The sequence below is a fragment of the Malurus melanocephalus genome, unplaced genomic scaffold, assembly GCF_030028575.1.
Source record: "Malurus melanocephalus ecotype Western Australia unplaced genomic scaffold, MMel_1.1 scaffold_474, whole genome shotgun sequence".
Lineage (NCBI taxonomy): Eukaryota > Metazoa > Chordata > Aves > Passeriformes > Maluridae > Malurus > Malurus melanocephalus.
Window position 1 is genome coordinate 374996 of NW_026623706.1, and position 22160 is coordinate 397155.

Here is a 22160-nt window from a genome sequence, read left to right on the forward strand (position 1 = left end):
GAGTAGGAAAATGTGCTATTTGGTCGTGCTGCTGTGGCTGGAATCACATCCTCATGGCAAACACAGGGATTATGATTTCTTAATGGGCACATGGAGGCTTTGTATCCCTTTGTATCCCTCTGGATCTGCACCTTTCTAAGAAGTTCTGATGGACTGTGAGGGAAAACTCTGGGGTTTTGCAGCCCAGCCACAGGGCAGGTGACAGTGGCCTCGCCTCTCTCATTTCTACAAACCAAAGTTGTTTGAAACTTCATCTTCCTGCTCCGCAATTATCTGCTCCTTCTGTGCCTCCGTTTATCCATGCTAACATCATCAATACATGCCCATGCTTAATGAAACATTATTGCTTAGGTTTAATTGTCTTCTAATTAAGTAAAATAGAATTTTGCACGGCGGTGGCAACAGCATCTTTCCTGTCTGGGAATTCTGCTGTGGCTGAGGAGCCTGAGCCCMGGGAGCAGTGACAGGCACAGCAGTGCCATTCCCTGGAGCAGGGGATGGACAGCAGCATCACCTGAACCTGCTGCTCCTCTCTATCACCCTAATTAAATTAGATTAATTTCCAGCACCGTTTTTTGGGGGATAAATCCCTGCATTTGGTAGAGCTGCTGGGGTTGTTGCTACAGCACATCCCTTCTGGAAGACTCAGCCTGAACACCTGGGGAAGGGTGCCCCTGTTCCAAGTCAGGGCGTGCAAGTGTGGGGCTGCATTTTTGACTCTTGTCTGAGCACGGTTTCTGCTCTTAATGCATCATTAACATGGTTTTCKGCATTTCATTCAGCTCCCATTACAGCACTCAGTTCCGTCTGTTAATTTTGGTATGTTGATATTTTTGTTGTCAGCAGTTTTTTTTTTTCTTTTTTGAAGCATATAAAAACCATTAGTGTGAAAGAAGATTAAAAAGATACATTACAATTAAAATGTTAATGAAATCGGCATCATACAACTTTTGAAACCATTTAGGCATTAATCTTTCTTGGTCTCATGTCCATTAACTCGGGCGATTCTTATTCCACACTGACCCCTGCTGAGAGAGTCGTGCTATAATTGGATTTTAAGAACTGGGGGGAAGAAAAGGAGGGAGAGAGAAAAGCCTTGGAAAAAAAGTGGAAGTTGGGAAGGTTRTGTTCATTTTCTGCGTGGTGTCCATGGAAATGAGCCCAAAAAAACCCAGCCTAGTTACTCCATCACTCCCAAATTCTGTTCCCCCACCGGGCAGGTCGTGCCTGGGAGTGTAAGAATGCCAGGGTCAGAGGCTGGGGAGAGCCCTGGGGAGCTCCAGGCTGGGTTCCTGCTGGGCTCTGGCTGTCACCGTGACCTTGGGCAGGACACGAGCYGGGCTCTGCTCCGGTTGATCCCGGTGTAACGTGAGCAGGGCCGGAGCACGACGGTGCGAGGCCTTTTTAAAGCTCTCAGAGGAAGGGAATGGAGAGCAGCAAGGAATCATTTGTCATTATTGCTTCAGCTTTCCTCAGTTCCTCCAAAACAGTATTTCTGCATTTATCTGTTTGGGTTTGGTTTTTTTTCAATGGCTCTTTTGCAGCTTACACAACATTTGAATTGGGACCAGCCACCCTCCCCAGGCGAAAGAGGAGGATTGACTAATTCCCAGGCTGGGCAGTGAATCCAGCATGGTTCTGGACTCACCACACCGCTCCCAGGATCTGTGCCACGGCTCCAGCAGGKCCATGGGCTGTGCTCAGCCTGGCCCAGGCTCCAGCTGATCCAGAACACTCCGTGCTGGTCAGTCCGAGCTGTGCGCTCACTCCTGGACACCTCCAGAGCTCTGCCTGTGCTGTCCAAGAACGCGACCCCTCCTGTGGGATGTTGGATAAATTGGGAAGGGCAGATCCTTTAGGGAAAAAAACAAAACTGTCCTTGCCAGCATGGGGATGGGGTTTGGGGTTTTTGGGAGGGTGCRTGTGCTGCTGTCCAGGCAGTGATGCACCCCGGGTCTGGCTGAGCTGGAACTCCAAGGATGAGCACATCCCGCTGAGGGAGGAGTGGAGTACCAGCCCAGCTTGTGTTTATGCTGCAAGCATGAATTCTTATTTATTTATTTATTTATTTTTTTTAAAGAAAAGAAGCTAAATAGATCCATGAAAGCTGCAGAGCTGCCAGCTCCCAGCCACTCCGCTCTCCCCGCTCCACGTGTTACCAGGCAAGCAGGGGAGGGATGGATGGATGGATGGATGGATGGTGGTGGTGGTGGTGGGCTGGCCAGGGAACTCAGTGGAGCTGAAACATGTGCAGGGCTCAGGAGAACACGCTGGCAGTTTCCCGGGGCTGGGTTCATGCCGTGGCAAGTGAGCCGTGAAGCACAGAGCGTGCTGCTGGCACCGCATCACAGGGACGCGGGCGCTGGGCAGCCGGGCCCTGGAAATGCTTCCTTGGAGCTCTGGAGGGGCTCTGCACACACAGCAGAGCCTGGGCTTTAATTGTTTAATTCCCTTTTGATGTGGGGAAAAAGAATAGTTTGCAGTGGTGTTGTTTTGTGTGGAGGCATTGCATGAATTTAGAACCTGAGAGAATTTGGGGTGAGGATCCAAAATAATGGCAGGAATGGGGGAGGCCTTGCCAGAGTGTGACCTGTCCTTGTCCCTGCTCAGCTGGGGGTGTGCTCTGGCTCAGGGGCACCCCATAAAGGTGGTTTGTGCCTTTGGGTGAAACCAGCAGCGTTCGTGGTGGTCAAGTTGAACTGCCTTAGGGAAAGGGAGAGGAAACCATTCCCAGAGCAACAATATCCTGCCTTTGCCTTTCCATCCTGCATCCCATGAGGATCCTGTACAAGGAGGGGATTCCTGGGAGCAGGAAGGCTGGAGGGTTCCCATGGTTATCTGCAGGTGTGGTCCAGAAGCTCTGTGAGATGCAGCCAGGTGATGTCTCCAGGAATGGAACTGGGAGCTGGAGTGTGTGCCACACTCCTGCTGTGTGTGAGCTCTTCCATCTCTTGGCATGGAGCAAAGGAATTASAGTCTGGAAATTYCATGGAATTCCTGGCTTGTTTCATRGATGTGCACTGGCMGAGGRAGAGGGAGCRAGGAAAAGCATCCCTGGATGTTCCCTGTGTGTGTTTCCAGCCCACACACAGGTGGGGTTTCTAGCACGGTGCATTTCTGTGCTGCAGGCTGAGCGAGAAGCACACCAGAATCAATATCTCAGCAGCGCAATAAAACCTCTGGGAATTTCATTTCAACTCATTTCCAGTGATCTAATAACTGGCCTTTCGGATGACTGCTGGGTGTTTGGTTTCTTTGTGCAACTGTGAAAATGTAGATTGTTGAGCCCGGTGTTCTTGCAGTGCTTTGGTTTGCTCTGGGGTTGGGCAATGAGAGCAGCTCAAAGCTTTGTCTCTGAGTGGTTTTGGGGTTCACTGGCAAATTCTGCTTCCCTCTTGCAGCACTGATTTAGTGTCCATGGCACCCTGAGGGAAGCAGTGGGTGCTTTAGCACGGCAGCTGGAGGTGCCYGAGCCACGTGGTGCCTTCATGAATATTTTTGCAATCAAATTTAGGAAGTTTCCTCATTTACCTTTGCTTTAAGATCCCAGACTGGCYGTTGCCTTGTTTGTGAGTGCCTTAGGAGAGGTGCATCCTGCAGTAGTTGCTGACTGATCTGGATTTGGCAGCAGAAATGATGCAGGAGGGAGGATTTAACTTTTTGCAGGGGGACAGGAGGGCAGCACAGCTTGGAGGGGGTGGAGAAACCAAGGGAACCTGCAGCCTGTGCTCGTCTGGTCCAGGCTGCCACCCCAGCACAGCTTGGCAGAGCTTGGAGATTAATTATTTTGCTTGACCATCATCAAAATACAGAGATCTGGTGGTGTTCATGGTGCATGGTTTTGATTTGCAAGTGATTTGAAACAGCCAAATATTCCAGTGACCTCTGCTACTCTTTCAGAAGCTTTCATAAAGTGAAACTCATGATTTGTTGGGGTTTTTCCCCCCCAAAAAAAATTCTTGGAGCGCTTTAGATTTAGTTCAGTTGCAATGTGTTTATGAAGCATCCCGAGTCATACTGGAAGCACGTTCCTGCAGCCTCCCCTGGGGGATTTGTGCTGTTTGGGTGCTGTGCTGTCTCCTCCTCACCCTACAGCCTGCTCCTGACCTCCTCCCCGTGCCTCAGGAATGTTGTGTGRAGCCCAAGGTGCAGCATTAGCCATGGAAATATTTGGTTGGGGCGGCTCCCGGGGCGCTTCCCACACCGTCACACTGTCCCCGTGCACGTGTGGTGTCCCCTGGCTCCTGGGAATTCTCCCTCTTGGTGTCACCTCCCCAGGTGACATCTGGGCAYGCAGGAGCTGGTGGGAGCTTGGAAATTGTGTCTGGTGGTGCCACCCACCAGTATGGATGGGTGTGCCAGTTTGGGGAAGGGAGGGAGAGAATTCCTGGCAGTTTTGGAAGGAAAACCCAACTTCCCAAAGCTTGAAAACCTGTTTGAGGAAGACTGGGATGAGGTGTAGCCAGGAGCTTAAAAGGTATGAAAAGGAGAGGTGGGATGGGGTGGAGGATTGCTGGAGGATTATCCTGGGCTGATTGCAGTGGGGTGGGCTGGGCCCTGACCCTGCACTGCCACAGTGCTCACACTGATGTCTCAGGGGCTCTTTTCTCCTTTCCTTCACAGTGCAGATTTGATATTTGAATTTTAGTCTTTGTTTTGTGGGTGGGATGAGAGCCACCCCCATCCAGCTGAGCGATGCCCTGCTGTGTCACARCGTGGGTGGCACTGGCTGTGCTGGACGTGCTTTCCTCTGCTCCTGGGGGTGCCACGGGCAGGGGCTGGGGACAGTGACCCTCTGGGACACACTGGTGGTGGCACTGCATGGCAGTTCTGGTGCTACATTGGTGATGTCCACGGGGCATCGTGTTGGTTTGCAAGTGATCTGAAGCAGCCAAATATTCCAGTGACCTCTGCTACTCTTTCAGGTTTCATGAAGTGAAACCCATGTTTTGTTCATTTTTTTTTCCACCTAAAAAAATAATTCTTGGAGGGCTTTAGATTTAGTTCATTTGCAATGTATTAATGAAGCATCCAGAGTCATACTGGAAGCACGTTCCTGCAGCCTCCCCTGGCTGTGCCTGGGGGATTTGTGCTGTTTGGGAGCTGTGGTGTTTCCTTCTCACCCTGCAGCACAGGGCACAGCCCAGCCCATGGATCCTGCTCCACGCTTCCCCCAAATCAGATTTACATCATTGGTGTGATGGGAACAGAATGATCCCAAAGTGTCTTTCTTTGCCTCTTTTACCACTCCTGGTTCCATCTCCTCATGCCAGACCCATCCCAGCACCCTCTGTGTGTTCCTTGCAGCTCAGGGAAGGTCAGCTCAGCTTTGAACTGCTTGGCTGTGATTGTCCAGCTTTAGTGACATTAACAATTTAACATCCAAGTGCACGAGTTTCCCACCCACATCCCCTGCTGGAGACGGGCAGAGGGAAATCACCCACATCTGGGGGATGCTGCTGGCACTGCTGCATCAACAGCTTCCCCCTGGAGCTCTGTGCTCTGTTCTGATCACCCACGAGCTGTGGCGTGAGCAGGGATGTCATGGCTGCATCCAGCACTCGTCCCTCGCAGAGATTTTGGGGACAATTGGACACACAACCTCAATTCCTGCACTCCATCCACAGCTTTGCAGCCAGCTGGGCCAAARCAGTGATCACCCAGCTCAACCAACATCCCCTGGCTCTGGTAGCAAGCAGGACATGCCCTGGTGCTGCCATCCCTGCCTGGCAGCGGTGCGAGATGGGAGAATCCATCTGATTGTGTTACAGCTTCATTTCTGGGCCCTTGCTTAACTCGTGCAGCACATCAGAGGCTCTTGTGAAATGTAATGTGCTGGAGCAGCAGCACAGGAAAAAGCTCTGCCTTCTGTGAAGCCAGACTGTTGCAGCGTAATTTGTTTTGTAAGATTTTGAAAGGCAGTGTTGCAATCTGTAACAGTAGAATAGTGGGAAGATGGTCAGGTGGTTCTTGGGACTTCAACAGACAGATTTCATGTCTGTGTGTTTTTGCAACACCTTTCTATAAAGGGAAACATAATTTAAAATATGATTACTTAGTGTTGTAACAGTCTTCTCAAACGTTTTTGCATTATGCAGAGATCATTATCAGAGGCTGATATTAACTTGCAAAGAATATTATGCAAATCATTCTCCTGTTCTTCTAAAAAGAAATTTCCTTCATAATGCAAAGCGTGACAAAAAAAATTGTGCAGAGGCTTTTGGCAAAATTACATTCAGAAGATGTAACAGTTTTTCTGCTTACTAGCACAATCCGTTTCTGCCTTTTGACTGGATTTGCTCAGCTCAAGCTGATAAAGGCTGAATTTTAAAACCAGGGCTGGGGTTGGGGGAAGTGTGTTGTACCTCGTGGGTTCAGGGATGGCCAGGGAGGGTTTTCATGCTTAGATGGTCGTTTCAAATCCGCCTGATGGTGATTACAGGCTCTGATATTCCCAGCTGTTCGGTGCTCTCTGGAATTACGTGGCGGTGCCTCGTGTTCCGTGGGGTGGGGATGCTCAGCATCGCTCCCCATGTGAGCAGCAGCTCCAGGGAAKGGGACTGAGATGGATTTCACAGGGATGGACCCACCCAGGGGTCCCCAGGTTCAGCCTCTGGGTCACTGGGACCAGTGAGACCACCCTGAATGTGCAGGAAAGGTGGGAGGTTGGACACTGGTGGTGGGATGGGTGGTCCTGCCTCACCCGGCCTTCCCAGAGTCACAGGATAATCACTGGGGCTGGAAAAAAACTCTGAGATCCCCAGTCCAGCCAGTGTGACCCATCCCCACCTTGTCCCCAGCCCAGAGCACTCAGTGCCACCTCCAGCCCTCCAGGGATGGGCACTCCAAACCTCCCTGGGCAGCCCCTGCCTAGGTCTGGCCACCTTTTCCAGGAGGAAATTCCTGCTGATGTCCCCCCTGCCCCTCCCCTGGCCCAGCCTGAGGCTGTTCCATCCTGTCCCTGTTCCCCACCTTGCTCCAAGCTCCTCTCAGAGCAGTGAAATCTCCTCGAGCCTYCTTTTYTCCAGCYTTGGCATCMTCYTGGTGCYTCTCCAGRCATCAGCACCRATTCCTGGAGATAATCCTGGCCTGGCTGAAGCCATTGAGGATTTTGCCACTGACTTCATCCCTCCTCCATCTATTTTTTGTGTGTGTTACAAACTGGCAGTGCAGAGCTGCCCCTTTCTCATGCAGAAACTGGAATCGAGCGGGTTGTTCTATAGGTATTGGCTGTTCTGCTCTTGTTATAGATTGATTGACAAAAATAGACCCTGATAAATATTGTCAATGCCTAAAATACTCTCAGGCTGTGCATTGCAGTTGGATTGGGCGAGGCTCATTTGCTGTAGAACCCCGTTTTCCAGGCACTTAACACCGTTTYGAGAAAACCAAGCATTTGTCCTGAATTTTTTTAGGCATTTCTCAATACAAATGCAATTGAGAAAAGTCACTAATATTCAGACATGTAGATTGAATTAGAGCGGCGTAAAATGGCAGGGAGTTTTTGCTAACAGGGGAAATTTTCAGGCTCTTTCTTTGTCTGGTTAGATAACTCAATACTTAAAAATCAACCCAAATTAGATAAATAAGCTGGAAGTCGTAGTTAGCATTCGTCAGGCAACTTAGGCTGGATGTTCCGGCCCTGCCTGACTCCACCTCTAGCTGCAGGGTTTCCCTGTTATGAACGGGTGAATACTAATCCTTGTTTATTCTCTGCTGCAGAGAAATGGATTTATCCCGACTTTTCTGCCTGGAAAAGGAGCCCTGGGTTGGAGCGCCCGGGGCGGGTGCGATGTGCGCCCTCAATTCCGCCCTTCACACCTTCCACCGACACCAAATCCTTCATTTGGGTGACACAGAGAACTTTTAACACCCTGAAAGCGGCCCCAGGGTGTGGCTGTGATATAAAAATGAGAGCAGTGAGGGGTTGTGTGAGTGTGCCCTGTGCTTCCCTGGCATCTCCTGGGGTCCCGCTCGCTCCCGGTGGAGCCTGGAGATCCCTGGATGAATTACAGGAAAAGGCTGAATTTTTCATTTTTTAAAGATGGCAAGGAAGGATGAATCAAAGTAGGGAGGTGTTTTATTCTAAGCAGTGTGGCGGAAAGGAATCTTTTTATCTTCTGGGTTTTCTTTGTTTCCGGAATGTTTCGTAGCAGAGCGGCGTTAAGCACATTCCTGCAAATSTCTTTCTGGTATCCTCTGGAAAAGGGTGATGCTGCCAAAATCAAATCAAATATTTAGCTCTAAACTTACTTTGTTTTTTGCTTCAAAGGATGCCTCTTTTTGACTGTATCTTTTTTTTGGTTTGTAGTATTTCTTAGAGAAGAAGGTGCAATGTTCATTGAGCTCCTTCCAGAGAAGCTGGGGCTGCCCCTGGATCCCTGGAAATGTCCAAGGCCAGGCTGGAAAGGGCTTGGAGCACTCTGGGACAGTGAAAAGTGTCCCTGCCYRTGGCAGGGGGTGRCACTGGATGGGCTTTAAGGTCCCTTCCAACCCAAATTCCTTTGGGATTCTGTGATTCCCTCYGTTTTCCCCCTTTTCCCAATTAACCTAATTTTAGATTGTGATTATCAGCAGTGGCTTTTATCCTCTGCTGCCCTTCCCCAGGTTTTCCATCCCTTCCTGCTTCTCTCCAGCCATGCTCTCACCACCAGGATTTAATAAAACCAAAGCAGAGGCCGGCGTGATCATCTCCCACCTCTGTCTGCTGTGGGGGAAACTCTTCCCAACAGAGCAAAAATTGCAGGTGGATATGGAAATTATGGGGCAGGCAAGAAATGGCATTCCAGCCTGGTTTAATTTGTGAGTGTGTGCCTTGGAAGGAAGTTCTGGCAATGCTCAGCACAGGTTGTTCTAACGTGARCAGTGAGCTCGTCCTTGTGTGAGCGTGATGCTGCCTCACGATGTGGGAGCAGATATTATAACCTTGAAGAATCTTGTAGGACATAAAAGTTTTAATTAAAAATCCAGCTTGGTTCAGGGTATTTTGGTTTAGTATGAATGTCTTCATTTCTTTTGAAAAAGAATTAAATGAAACCCTTAGTATTCCTCTCTTTTTTTTTTTTTTTGATTTCTGCATATTTATTCTTGAAGTTGAAGCATTAGAAAATAATTGAGTAAAACAAAATCCACAAGGCTTCAAATTACCTCTAGCTTAATGTTTTATTTAAAAGGTTTGCTAACTGACATTCTTTATAATGAATTAGGTCACGCGGCTCCGAAGAGTGTTGTCGGTTTTCTTTTTTACATTTAAATTTGAGGCTGCTTCCCTTGAAACTTGGGCTCTGCTGCCAGAGCTGTGCACGGCTGTGACTCCCTGGCTCAGGGAATCTCACTCTAATTATTCTCGATCACACCAGTGCAAATGAATATATCCATGTTTGGAGGATCGAAGCGGTGTTGTCATGGCAATCTCCGTAAGGTCATGAGAAACTCATGGATATTGTTCACTGCCTCTCCTGGGAGRCTTCTCCTACCTTTTTTTGAGGATTTAGGGTTTGGGTAATGAYTTTGCAGCGTGGTTTTGTTGGGGTTTGGTCGAGAGGATTTGCTGTTTGCTGTTGGGGTTCAGGTGGAGGTGGTGAAGGGTTYGTGGCTCCTCTGGGCACCCATCCCAAGTAAGGATGGACCAGGCTTGTTCTGGAATGTGGGATCCTTCTGGAATCCTTCTGAATCTCAGGATCCTTTGGTTGGCCCTGCTTGATGCTGGGATAAGCTTTGCCTTGGGTTTTGTTGGGAGAGCTTTTATATGCAACTTAAAAAACCCCAAACCCCAAATAATAACCAAAAAACTACCCCAGAACAACAAGAAAATACCCAATCAAACAAAACCAACTTTTTTTTTCTTTAAGGCCACATTGGATGSAGCRACCTGGTRTAGTRGAWWGTTYCCTACCYRTGGAATGAGATGAACTTTCAGGTCCYTTCCCACCCARAGCAGGGATTCTGTGGTTCCAAATTGTTCATTGTGTGGTGGTACTGGAGCTGTGACAGTGGGAAACCCTCCAAGCTGTCCCTGTCCCCAGGCACGGCTGGAACTGTCACCCTGAGTCCACCCCTGTCCCTTCCCTGGGTGTCAGGATCCCTGGAGGGTGCTGAGAGCTGCAGTCACAGCAAAGGAATTTGGGCAGGGACACACGGGCACTGCTGGGCTGGAGCTCCTGGATGGGGTGGGAAAATTACAGGAGCAGGAAACCCTGGGAGAACGATTTGCATGTTTGGATGCAGCAGCATTGATGGCTTTGCAAACAGCTGGTGTGACAGGACAAAGGAATTCACTGAAATTGGAATCCACTAGAACTGTAATTCATTAAAACTGGGATTCATAAAATCATAATTCACTAAAACTGGTGTTTTGCAAGTCCTGGCTGAGGTGATCCATGTAGTTGTGGTTTTATGGTTTTGTATTTTTAAGTTCTTTTTGTTTTGAAAAAAACAAAGGAAAACATAACCAAAAATAAATGTTATTGATAGAGAGCCATCAAAGCATTTTAATTTGCAGCTAAATGCACATTAAAACTGTAATTCTTTTAACCCAAGACATACATACATATATGTATATATATTTATTTATCTACATACACACCCCTATTTCTCTGAGCCTTTAGACAGCTCTAGCACACCCCTGTGCAAATTTTTTACATGCAGGTGGCTTGGTTTGACATTATTCAATGATTGATATCAATATTCTACAAAAATATTGAAAACTAAAAGAAAATTTTACGCTTTATTGGCTGCGGAGGAGCCGTGGCTGTGCCTGCAGGGCGTCAGGTGAGTCTCTTGCATTATTTGTGTTATCTGCACTTAATTGCTTCTGGTTGCTGAGTCTTTGGAGATGCTGAGCCTCTCTGATCTTGTGCTCTCACACCCAGCGTGTTCTCACGCAGCAGGGGAAGGAAACAGGTTTTCACAGGGTTTTTTCACCTGGCAGGTGTGCCCGGTTTGCCCATCCGTGCAAGGCCTGGCTTGCAGAGCCCCTGCCCTGCCCGGGTGTGCCCCTGGCCACAAGGGCACCCTGGGCTGGCAGCTCTGCCCTGCCCCTTGCCTGCCCACCGTGGCTCTGTTCTGACCTGACTTTCTCTAGAGCTTGGCACACAAGATGGATTAAGGGGTTTTAAATCGGAATTTTAAGGAGGTAGAGTCGAAGTGTGGAGATGAGCTGGTTTTGAAACCCTCAACAAAACACTAAGCAAGTGAAATTTGTAATTAAAGACCTATTTGCRTTTAAAAATCCTTTCAGTTGAACCTCCTGGCCCAAGGGTTTTCTCATGGACTGTGGTRTGTCCATGAACACTTCCAGGGCTCCAGGAATTGCCAAAACTTCCTCTGATCTATTCTGCCTTGTCCATCCAACACCTGGAGGAGTGGCCGTCAAGCTGAGAGGAGCAAAATGTGTCTGATGAGGTTAAAAAAGGCATAGGTGAGCCTTTAATGCTGGGAGAGCAATTAACTGCAGTTTCTGCAGTATTTAACAGGCCTTCAAACCCCTCTGATTATCCCTGGCATTGGCTTTTGTCGATCGTTTGGTTGACTAACACGTCCCTTTCAGCTTWGGTGACAATAAAATGTGAGTAAGCAGAAAACTCAAATTTCTGAACGATGGCTCGTGGCAATTTCCTAAATTCCTGAGCGAGCACAAGCTTCTTGGCGTTTCATTCCTGTGCCAGAAAGACTATTTGCTCATACAAAGTTCTTCATTGTAATAGGAAAAAATCAATTTGATTACTTTCATGTCAGCATGCATGTCTAATGGCTTAGAAGTTATTGCAGCCATAAAATATACAGTATCATTTCTCTCTCACTCTGAAATTTGACAGGATTAATATAGTCAGCATGAAATCTTAGTCATAAAGTCGACCATAAGTGATGGTAAAATTAGCTGCTGAAATCGTCTGCTTATGGAAAGCATCTTCTGTTTTTCCTTCAGGGAAAAAATACCAGGGGGCTGGCRTGTGGATGGGAAAGCAGTGCTTGCTCTGATGGAAGGATGTCCATTTTATTTCCTGCTCTTCCGAGGGGGGATCTGGGGTGTCCCTGACAGCTCTGAGTGTGGTTTTGCTGCCTGTTTATCACTGCTGGGTGCTGGGGCTGGGCTTTGTGTCCAGCAAAACCCTGCAAGTCATTCCCTGGGTGAGGCACGATGGAGTTCACTGCAGAGTCTGAGGAGCATCCTCTCCTGCTCAGGCTGGACTTTGGGCTGGAAATCAAGGGTTATGGTGTGTCCATTGGGTTGGAAATGGGATGTTCTGGTGTGTCCATTGGGGTTGGACTGATGTGTCCATTGGGGTTGGAGATCAGGGGTTCTGTAATGTCCATTTGGGTTGAAAATGGGGGGTTCTGCTGTGTCCGTTCATGTTGGAGATCGGAGTTCTGTAGTGTCCATTTGGGTTGGAGATCAGGGGTTCTGGTGTGTCCATTTGGGTTGAAAATGCAGGGTTCTGGTGTGTCCATTCGTGTTGGAGATCGGGGGTTCTGTAGTGTCCATTTGGGTTGGAAATGGGGAGTTCTGGTGTGTCCATTGGGGTTGGAGATCAGGGATTCTGGTGTGTCCTGAAAATGCGGGGTTCTGGTGTGTCCATTTGGGTTGTTCTGCTTATGAAGCTGATTCCCGAAACAATTAAGGTATCTTTAGTATCAACTTTAAAATTAAACCAAGGGAAGGCATCATCTTATGGACATTAATTGCCCATTCCAGAAGGTCCCAGAGCACGCTTTTGTTGCCAACCTTGGCCTGCTTGGCCTATTTCAGGTAAAATTTCTCCTGTCCTTGAGCAGACAGGACAGTTTGACTCCTCTGGGAGTTTGACTCCTCTGGTGCTGKATCCGGATGTTGCAGCTTGGCTGGAAGCTCAGTCCTGCTGGTCTCACATGTTCTGCCTGCCTTGGCAGCCCCTGGTGAAAAGTTAATATCTGGTCATTGGTTTTGGCTGCATCTCCAAGGCAACTTCATTCACGGGCAGCTCCCGCTTCATACCGATCCGGACATGCCTGGGTGAGTAAGTGCAGCTCCTGTTACACCCCCGAGGAGCTGTTAACTCCTTCAGCCCAGGTAGGGAGTGCAGCAGGGACACACAGGGCACGTGGGTGCCATAAAAACCCAAATCCGACCTGCTCTGCTCCCCCTCCATCCTTCCTGCTTTGGTTTCATTCCCAGCGCCGTGCTCAGAGCTCGTCGCTGTTTAAGATCCTTCTCAGTGCAGGAAGGTCTCAGAMTAAGTTTGTTTCTGCTGGAATTATTGTGCTTCATTATCCTCTGGTTTGGGCAGAATGTCGCCTTCGGGATCTGTGCTCGCTGCGGAATTTCATCTGGGAAAAGGGAGCTTGGCTGCGCACTGCAAGGCTCTGAAACACAGGGGAATTTTGATTTTGCATTTCATGCAAACCAGGGAGGATTTTCCTCCAAGGGGTAGGGGATGARGTGAGACCACATCCCCAGGTGTGTTCAGGGTCCGTGAGTTCTGTGAGATGGAGGTGTTCAGGTTAAACATGGAGAWGTCCCTCACTGATGTGCCTATTTCTGGGTGAGCTCTCCAGATCCAGATTTGCAGCCTCCAGAGACTGCTTCAATTCTCACCAAAAGAAGTAGGAAGGAGGAAAATGAGCCAAACTCTGGGCTTTTTGCTGTTTGTTGCTCTCGCAGCAACGCTGAGAGCTGCTGTTTCAGTGGATGATGATTTGTCCTTAAAATCCTCGGCACTCTCTGGGATGGATCCTGAAGCTGTGGTCCCAGGAAAGTTTTGTATCTAGGAAGGAGAGGGGCTGGCACAGAACAAGTCTGGCTCAAAACAGCACCCAGCAAAGCTGGGCTTGAACTTGCTGAGCATTGCAGAATCATGGATAGGTTTGGGTTGTCAGAGACCTTAAAGCCCATCTTGGAACTCTGTTCCATGGGCAGGGAACGTTCCCCTAAACTGGGATGCTGTGATGGGGTGCTGCCCTTCCCATTGTGTATTTGGGTGCTGATGTGGTCCATGCACCCCCCTGGATGTGGTGGCATTTTTTGGAGGTGCTGGAGGTGATTTGGCAGGAGGGGACAGGTGGGAAAAGCTCTCTGGGTTTCACTTGGCACAGTGGGGTGTCACAGATGTCACAGGCCCCAGGGCATGGCTGGGGTGGACAAACCTGAGACCCTGTTAATTTTTTAATGTTTTAATGCGTTTTGGAAGCTCTGTTATGCTGAACTATCAGGCAGGGAATGAACACGCTGGGAATATGAACCTGCCCTGGCTCAGGGTGGTGCCTGTGCAGTGGGAAGGGCTCTGGTGATACCTGTGGGAGAGTTAATCACAGATTATCCCAAAGCCCTGGGGTGCAGCTTTATTTCCCTAAAACCTTCTGTTTGGCCAACCTTCCTGCTCCAGATGTTGCTTCCCCTTCCTAGAGAGGAAAACCTGCTCTTGGACTCTTATGGAGCTGCTATAACTCTTAAATTTTAATAATAGATTACCATTAGTATCAGCCTTATATAATGCRCAGCTCATTATTGCTTACTCGGAATAATTTTGCAGCCTCCTTATAGAACCTTGGAACTTTATTTGCTGAGTATAAAATATGCAGAAATGCATGAATAGTTTTAAGACTTGGTACCCTAAACTAATACAGTGTGCTGCTTTTTTTTTYCCCTGCACCATGATTGAAGTCAAATTAACATATTTACCTTCAGTGCTCCCAGGAGTAGCATTAAAAAATTCAAGAGGTGATTCAGAATAGTCTCCGATTTGCTGTGTTTAAAGCTGGTTTTCATTTCTCAGTGAAACCATGCAAACACTTGACTCCCTTTCAGCTTCCCAGCCTCTTTCCTCCCTGTGCAGGTCCTCGGACTTATCAACAGATGGGAGTGGTATTATTACTGCTGCATTCCTGAAAGGAAGCTTTTTATTTTATTTTATTGCTTTTTGGGATYGTGGAGAAAGCAGGGACAGAGAATAAGGGAGGAAATGATTTCTGACAAGTGGCACAGGAGTATGGCTGCTGTTTTAATGGGGATTTTTTGAAGGATGGGGTGTGTTACCCTGCTCTGCCTCACTTTCTCTCTCTCTCTGATAACTCTTTCCTTGGGCAAACCATGGARCTTCATTTTGGCTCTATGTTCCCATCTTCCCAGGGAGAAAAGCTGTGTAAAGGCCAGGCTAGGAAATGGGAACTGTTGCTTTATTGCAASAGGATTTTTTATTATTGGTTTCCTTATTCCTACTAATGACACCTGTGCTGTCCTGTTGTGCTTTGGTTTRTTTGTGCAGCTCCTGTGGGATTTCAGACCCCACAACAATCAAGTTCAGGGATGCAAATCCTCCTCCAGATCCCCAGGCTGTTCTACCTCTGTCTTTAAAACATGTAAGTGCTGCAGGAAAACTTTGGCCTTATCACTTTTCCTGACCCAGGAGATAAATATTTTAGGGAGAGGGGCTGTGAGAGAAGCCTGGGTCCAGTCAGTCCCCTCTGAGTGGCACAAACCTGCCTGCTAATTCTCTTTACCATGCACTGGACATGCTGCAGTGGGTTTTTTTCCATGCCCTGCTGCTAGATTAGGAAGTTGTTTCAGCAGATGTTGTTTCCTAAGAAAATGGGTTAATGCTTGGTGGTTAGAACGGTGTGGCAAAAAAGCTTATTTGTGTGAGGTTTTGGCTAATTGCCTTGCAAGAGTTACAGAGCGTTGCAGCAAATTTCCTGGATTTCGCAATCGCCATGGTTCTGGTTTAACTGGCCAGAAAGATTTGCAAAAATACACAAATAAATGAAAAAAAAGAGAGGCAAATCACTGGCTGCCCTGCTGCAAAAAGCTGGAGGAGCTTGTGAAGAGTCTGCAGGTTTGAGCAAGTGGTTGAGGCTTGGGACTGAGCAGATCTCGGGGTTTGATAGAATTCCAGAATGATTTGGGTTAAAAAGAGCTTAAAGCTCATCTCATCCCACTCCTGCCATGGGTAGGGACACCTTTCACTGTCCCAGGGTGGCCAAAATCCCATCCAACCTGGCCTTGGACCTTTCCAGGGATGGGGCAGGACTGCCCCCAGCGCTGCCTCAGCTCCTGGTCCGGTCCCAGCAGCACTGGTGGAGCTGGGAGCTGCTCTGAGCTGGGAGCACGGGGAGGAGTCTCCATCCTCACACAGGGATTCGGGAAAATGGGCCAGGAAAATGCAAATCAGGTGCTGCTGTTTCTAAGGGTATCACCACGAAGAGATTCTGCCGTGCCAAAAAGCACGAGGGCGATGAACCGGTGGGGATGTGGGGTCAGTCCTGGGAGTTTTGGGATGCTCCAGGGAAGGGTGGGCATCCTTCATCCCCTCCTGCCATCCTGGGTTGTGGAGAAAAGCTCTGTTTTGGCCAGAATTCCCAGAGCCACGTGCCTGCACAGCTCCGGGCCGGGGGGCTCGGGTGTGGGCCAGCACTGCATCCTCCAGCGCTGCTTAAATCACTAATTAGATCCTGTCTGAGCTGCAGCATAAACCAGCAATAAATGGACTTGGCTCCATAAACTTAGYGCTCAAATATTTTCCCAGGCAGGGGGAAAAAAAGAAAAACATTTGCTTTCCATGCAAAACATATAAATCTTGGAAAAGTTCCCGAAGTTGCGTGTTTAACTGTTCATATCTGTGGGTTTGTAGGAGAGAAGTGGTTATTCCCCTGCATAATTCTTWTCCTTTGTAAAAGGAAGCTGGAAATGTTCGTGAGGAAGACATTTGGTGGGGATGAAGGTGAGTGAGGGCAGTCAGGTTGGATGGAGCCCTTTCCCCTCACTCCCTGCTCAGAACTAACCAAAAATTCTGCTTTTGGGGCTGTTTCTGACCCAAAGATGAGTTTGAGTAACACACAGATCTGACTGTTGGTTTCTTTTTAATCCTACCCCGGTACAAGAGCTGTTACTGGAGTTTATTTAAAATCTTTGTGCATAAAGCACAGCTCTTCCCTCCTTCCCAATGCCCCKCTGCAGATGGATGCTCCTTTATTTCCTTCACTCCCCCTCCCTCGGGCTCACCCCTTCAGGGACCCCGCTGTAATTATTCACATGGAGATGCAGAGATAGGTTTATTTTTGTATAAAATCGCTGTTTCTCAGAAAATGCCCGAGGGGATGCTGCAGAGATGCATCCCTGGGGCTGGCATCACCCTGTCCCCATCCTGGGCACTGATTGTGGCACTGGGACGCTGCTGGGAGTGGGGACAGGGGATAAGGAGCAGATTTGGAGCAGGGCAGGTGGAAGTTTCCCAGCACAGTGACCCTCCATGAGCACCCTGAACACACATTTAGAATTAAKCTGTGAAATAAACCCAACCAAGCTCCTCTGCAGAGAGGAAAAACCCCAAAAACCATCCTGCAGCTTGTGCCCACAGCACCCCGTGCCTCGCTGTCAGCGCAGTCCCTCTCCAGAGCTGGAGATGTTTAATTTATTTGTGTTCTCCTAACACCTTTCTGTTTCATAACAGGAATCACTCCCGGGTTTGGCCAGGAGGCAGCGGAGCTGCTGCGCTCCCTGTAATCCAGGAGTGAATCAAAGCAACTTTTTACAAAACAAGATTCTCTYTCACTGTTGCAAAAGAGCTTTGGGGAAATCTGGTTTTTGTGGTTAAGGATCTTACTCTGATGCACAAGGAAAATTATGTGTAGCTTTTATTTGGCCCAAAGGATTCTTACAACATTATCCGTATTTCCTTTAATTTGTGGGATTTCTAGTAAATGGGCTTAAAAATAGGTCCGGGCAGGATGCCAGGGTACATGCAAAGAGCAGAAAAGCTTTGCAGGCTGCGAGCTGCTCGCTTTCACTTCTCCCTGGGCACGGGCTGGGGGCACGGGCYGGCTGCTCACCTTTTGGGGTTAAATTTAAGGGCATCTCTGGAATCCTTTGGAAGTGGATATTGCAGAAAAGATCTTTTAACTCTTTCTTAGAGCTGCTGTGATGTCGTTGCTGAGCTGGACACGAGTCTGGAAAGGGGCAGGACGAGCTGCAGCACCAGGGGAGGGCAAGAATGGGGGAAATGCAGGGGGACCTCACAGAAATCCCTGGACTGATGGGATTTAGGGACGCTACAAAACCAGTGTGCGAATAGGAGCAGAATATGGCAGTGATAATGTGGTTTTTTTATTTCTTCTTTCCACTTTTCATTCTCAGAAGTCTCTTTAAGCCTTGTGTTAAAAGGGAGAAATCTCAGGAGGGAACAGCGATGGCTCGGGGCCGGGGCAGTGCCGGGTGCCCAGCTCCCTTTGGCTGAATTTGGCTGATTTCTTCAAAATTAGTCCCAGTTCAAGTGACTTTAAAATGCATTTTTCCCTGGGGACAGCCACCCACCAGAGCCTTCCATTAAGATGTGGTGGGTTTCTGCAGTGGGAAAGGGAAGGTAAGTGGGAAGAGATCCCTGTGGCATCTGCCCTTCCTCGCTCCGAGATCCTCTGCCAGGCTAGGACACTCCATGGCTTCCCAAAAAGTGGGATTTTTGTCCTGCTTTTGTAAAGTTTAGTTAGTTTGATTTTAATTCAGTCTTTGGGCTTTGAATCTGTCAAAGTTTGAGTTGTGTGGATGCTGTGTCTCTCTTCTTGGAGGTGAAGAGGAGGAGTGGGGAGATGGATGAACATCAGGAGGGTTTTGTGCCTCCTGGAAGCAGCAGCAGCAGTTTGTTGGGTCAGTGTGGTGGGCACAGGAGAGTGGCAGGACTGGGTTGAAGTTGCAGTGCTCTTGAACTAAAAATGTGCATTTTCACACATTGGTGGTGATGGACTTTCACAAAATCAAGAGGATTCCCATGAATGCTTTCCATAAAATCAGGARGATTTTGTGCCTGATGCAGAAGCATCAGGGAAATCATTTATGCCACTGTCAGGAATGTATTAATAAACAGTTTTTATCCAGGGATATGGAGGTGCTGTGCAGGTACAGAGTGTTGTGGTGCCTCTGTGAGCTGGGGGAGGTGGGCTCAGGTCTCTGTAGGGTTGAGGTCACYTGGTCCCTGTTTGCCCCAACGGTGCCACGCCAGGACCACGCTTTAAACTAAACCCCGATAAATTGAGGGGTGTTGTGGAAACCAACCCTGCTGTGGGGCTGGGGACTGGAGTCCCATGAGCCAGCACCACCCAGCTCCCCAGGATCCTTTCTGGGAAAGGCTGCTGAGTTTGCTGCAGCTCCCCCAACACGGGATGGTATTTGGGGTGTGTGTGTGGAGAGCTCGCTGATCCCAAACCTTTCCATGGCAGAATGGGGTATTGAGCTCTTTCCACAGGACCTTTGCTCCTGCCTCTGAGAGCTCTTCCACGTTCCAGAAAAAAACAGAGCAGGGAAAGATGCTGTGCTGCCTTAGCTCTGTTTCAGTACATTGTGAGCAGGAATTATTTAATTCCTTCTGGACGTGGAGCTGCTGAGATCCTGCACCCCAAAACTTTCCTCAGCAAACCTTGGCCCTGAGCAGCTCCCARCCCCAGGGCCTTTCTCCTTCCCCTCCCAAACCCAAATCCCCRACCTCCAGCCGGCCCAACACCACAGCACAAGTTCACATTCGAGCTGATGCTTCAAATTTGCCTCCTTTGCCGGGATCAACTTTCCCAGGCGCCCTGGAGGAAACGGCTCCTGCTGTTCCTCCAAAGACCAAGGTTAAATGGGAGCTGCAGCCCAGCCCCGTGGGAAGRGCAGGATTTTAGGGATGGTTTTGGGGAGATGAGCTGGTGTTGGCATTCCCAGGGGTTTGGATCCTGGAATGCTGCTGGGTCCATCCCCAGGGCTGGGATGTGTCAGCTCCTCTCTTAAAGCAGACAGTGTGATCCCCTTTGATTTTTTTTTATTTTTAAACAATTAGGTTTGTGAGTGTGGTTTGCGGGGGGAGGGGGGGGGGGTTGTTTAAAGATTTTTAACTGAGAGCCAGCAAATTTAATATTTTCAGTGTCTTGCCCGTGTTGTGATTTACATTTGATTTTAGGCGTAATTAGAAATGCAAGTGGAGCGCTTTGTGTTTTACCTCTGCTTCAACTATTTATGGCACGATATGCAAATGAGGCAAGCTATGAATATTAACGATTAGAGTGCGTTACAAAGTATCACTGTCTTTAATGAGTTGGGTAATGGGCACAGCCTTTGGAATATGGAGGTGTTTGCTGTTGTGTGCCGGCTCGGCGCTCCGCAGCTCCGGCTTCGCTTACATCCCAGGAGAACGGGGTTGGGATTTCAAACCTCCCCATCCCTTTCTCAGCTGCAATAGGTAGGTGAGACTCCCCAGCGTTCCCATGACAAAGGCAGCTGCGGCTGCCGAGGGGTGGTGATGGATTATTTCACCGAGACTGTTGCAGTTCTTGTCTAGGTCAATCCGTTTCATCTGCGGCAGCGCCGGAGATGGATCTGAGAATATGAAAAGCGCTCGTCGACCTTTCAAGGTGCTTTTTGCAGCGCTGGGAGGGAATCTTAAACACCGCTCCTGCCAAAATGGAGCTGCTGCTCCGATGGCAGGGCACCCCGAGAAATTGTTCTGGCTGCTGCTGGAGGGTTAGGCTCGGTTTCAGGGGGTTGTTTGGGGGGTTGCTGACACGGCTGGAGGTGTTTGAAGGAACATCTCGTCCACTGGTGAGCAGAGGGGTGGGAATGGGGCTGCTGGGATTAACCCTTTCTCGATGTGGGAGTCAGGGCAGTCTAGTTTAGCTCTGAATCTGTGACTGGTTTTAACCCTAAATCCATGACTGGTTTTAACCCTAAATCCGTGACTTGTTTTAACCCTGAATTGGTAACTGGTTTTAACCCTAAATCAGTGACTGGTTTTAGTCCTAGAACTGTAACTGGTTTTAACCCTAAATCTGTGACTGGTTTTAACCCTAAATCCTTGACTTGTTTTAACCCTAAATCAATGACTGGTTTTAACCCTAAATCAGTGACTGGTTTTAACCCTAAATCAGTGACTGGTTTTAACCCTAAATCAGTGATTGGTTTTAACCCTAAATCAGTGACTGGTTTTAACCCTAAATCAGTGACTTGTTTTAACCCTAAATCAGTAACTGGTTTTAACCCTAAATCCGTGACTGGGTTTAGCCCTAAACCAGTGACTGATTTTATCTCTAAACCAGTGACTGATTTTATCTCTAAACCAGTGACTGGATTTTTCTCTAAACCAGCCTCAGGAGTTCCAAAAGAGGAAGGTGGCCGTGTTTTGGGGTGCACCCAGAGGTTCCATCCTTGGCTGCCCTGGAGAACCAGCTCTGCTCCGGCACTGGGATCCCTGTGAGTGCTGGGGGGGCTGCAGGAGAGGGGGAAAACCCAGCCAGATACAGAAAACAACGGATTTTATTCCAAATGGGGCTCGGGGAGGGTGGGCGGTGGGGAGGGAGAATGCAGCATGCCCCAGGGAGCGTGCTTTTCAGATTTGAGGTATTTAAATTACAAATTTTGATGAGGAAGATTGTCAGCAGTATTCAAAACAGTGCTTAAATTCTTTTGAAACACTGTCGAGCTGTGCTGTGGCAGTTGAAAAGTTTGGCACACAAGAACTTGGCCCAGAAGTTGCTGCTTGGGTTTTTTCCTTTAAAACTCAATTCATCTGTATTCAAGTATCCCACATGCTTCAGGAAAAAYAACCCCACCGGGCTCGTACTGGTTTGAGACAGACCCTTGCCTGCAGGAGAGGCTGCAGAAGTGATTGATCTCTAATATTTGGGGGATTCTGTGTGGGTTAAACAGCTTTAATAATTATTTATACTCATTAAAAAAAAATAGTTTTATAGTGTTAGTGTCTGCTCATGAAAACAACCAGCAAACTAAACTGGGGTTTGGCATTTCCTGTGATCCCCTGGATTATTAATCCTTGTGAATCAGATATATTTATTTATTTTTTTGAGGGTTGGCCAGTGTTTGTTGGGGTGGGACCAGCTCAGTGTTTGCAGCGTGTTGTGAACACTGGGGAGGCTTTCTCGCTCCAGCCTCTGACCCCTCTTTGCTGCAGAGATTAAAAAAAACCCAGATTTAAGGAAATTCTCTGCTGGGCATCAGCAGGGCTCGCCCAGCAGCTCAGAACTGGTCAAATATTGGTGGATGTCATTTAGCATAGGATATCTATTAAATATATCAAATATATTGGTAATATATAATCAATATTGGAATATTTCAACTATATAACCACAGAACCAGCAGCAGCACATCTATAATACAATATTCCGAGCTGCAGTGTTGTCTGGGGGTGTTTGAGGGTGTGATACAGAAATAG

The 22160-nt window shown here is 48.3% G+C and overlaps 1 protein-coding gene across 1 annotated transcript in view; it reads left to right on the top strand.

Annotated features, from left to right (window-relative positions):
* The first annotated feature begins 4244 nt into the window (after nt 1-4244).
* The window catches only part of NACC2 (NACC family member 2), a 44888-nt gene continuing 26972 nt past the window's right edge, over nt 4245-22160 (top strand). Inside the window, exon 1 of the mRNA XM_057380863.1 lies at nt 4245-4477. The gene's annotated coding sequence lies outside the window, so the exon portion shown is untranslated. The remainder of the gene's footprint in view (nt 4478-22160) is intronic.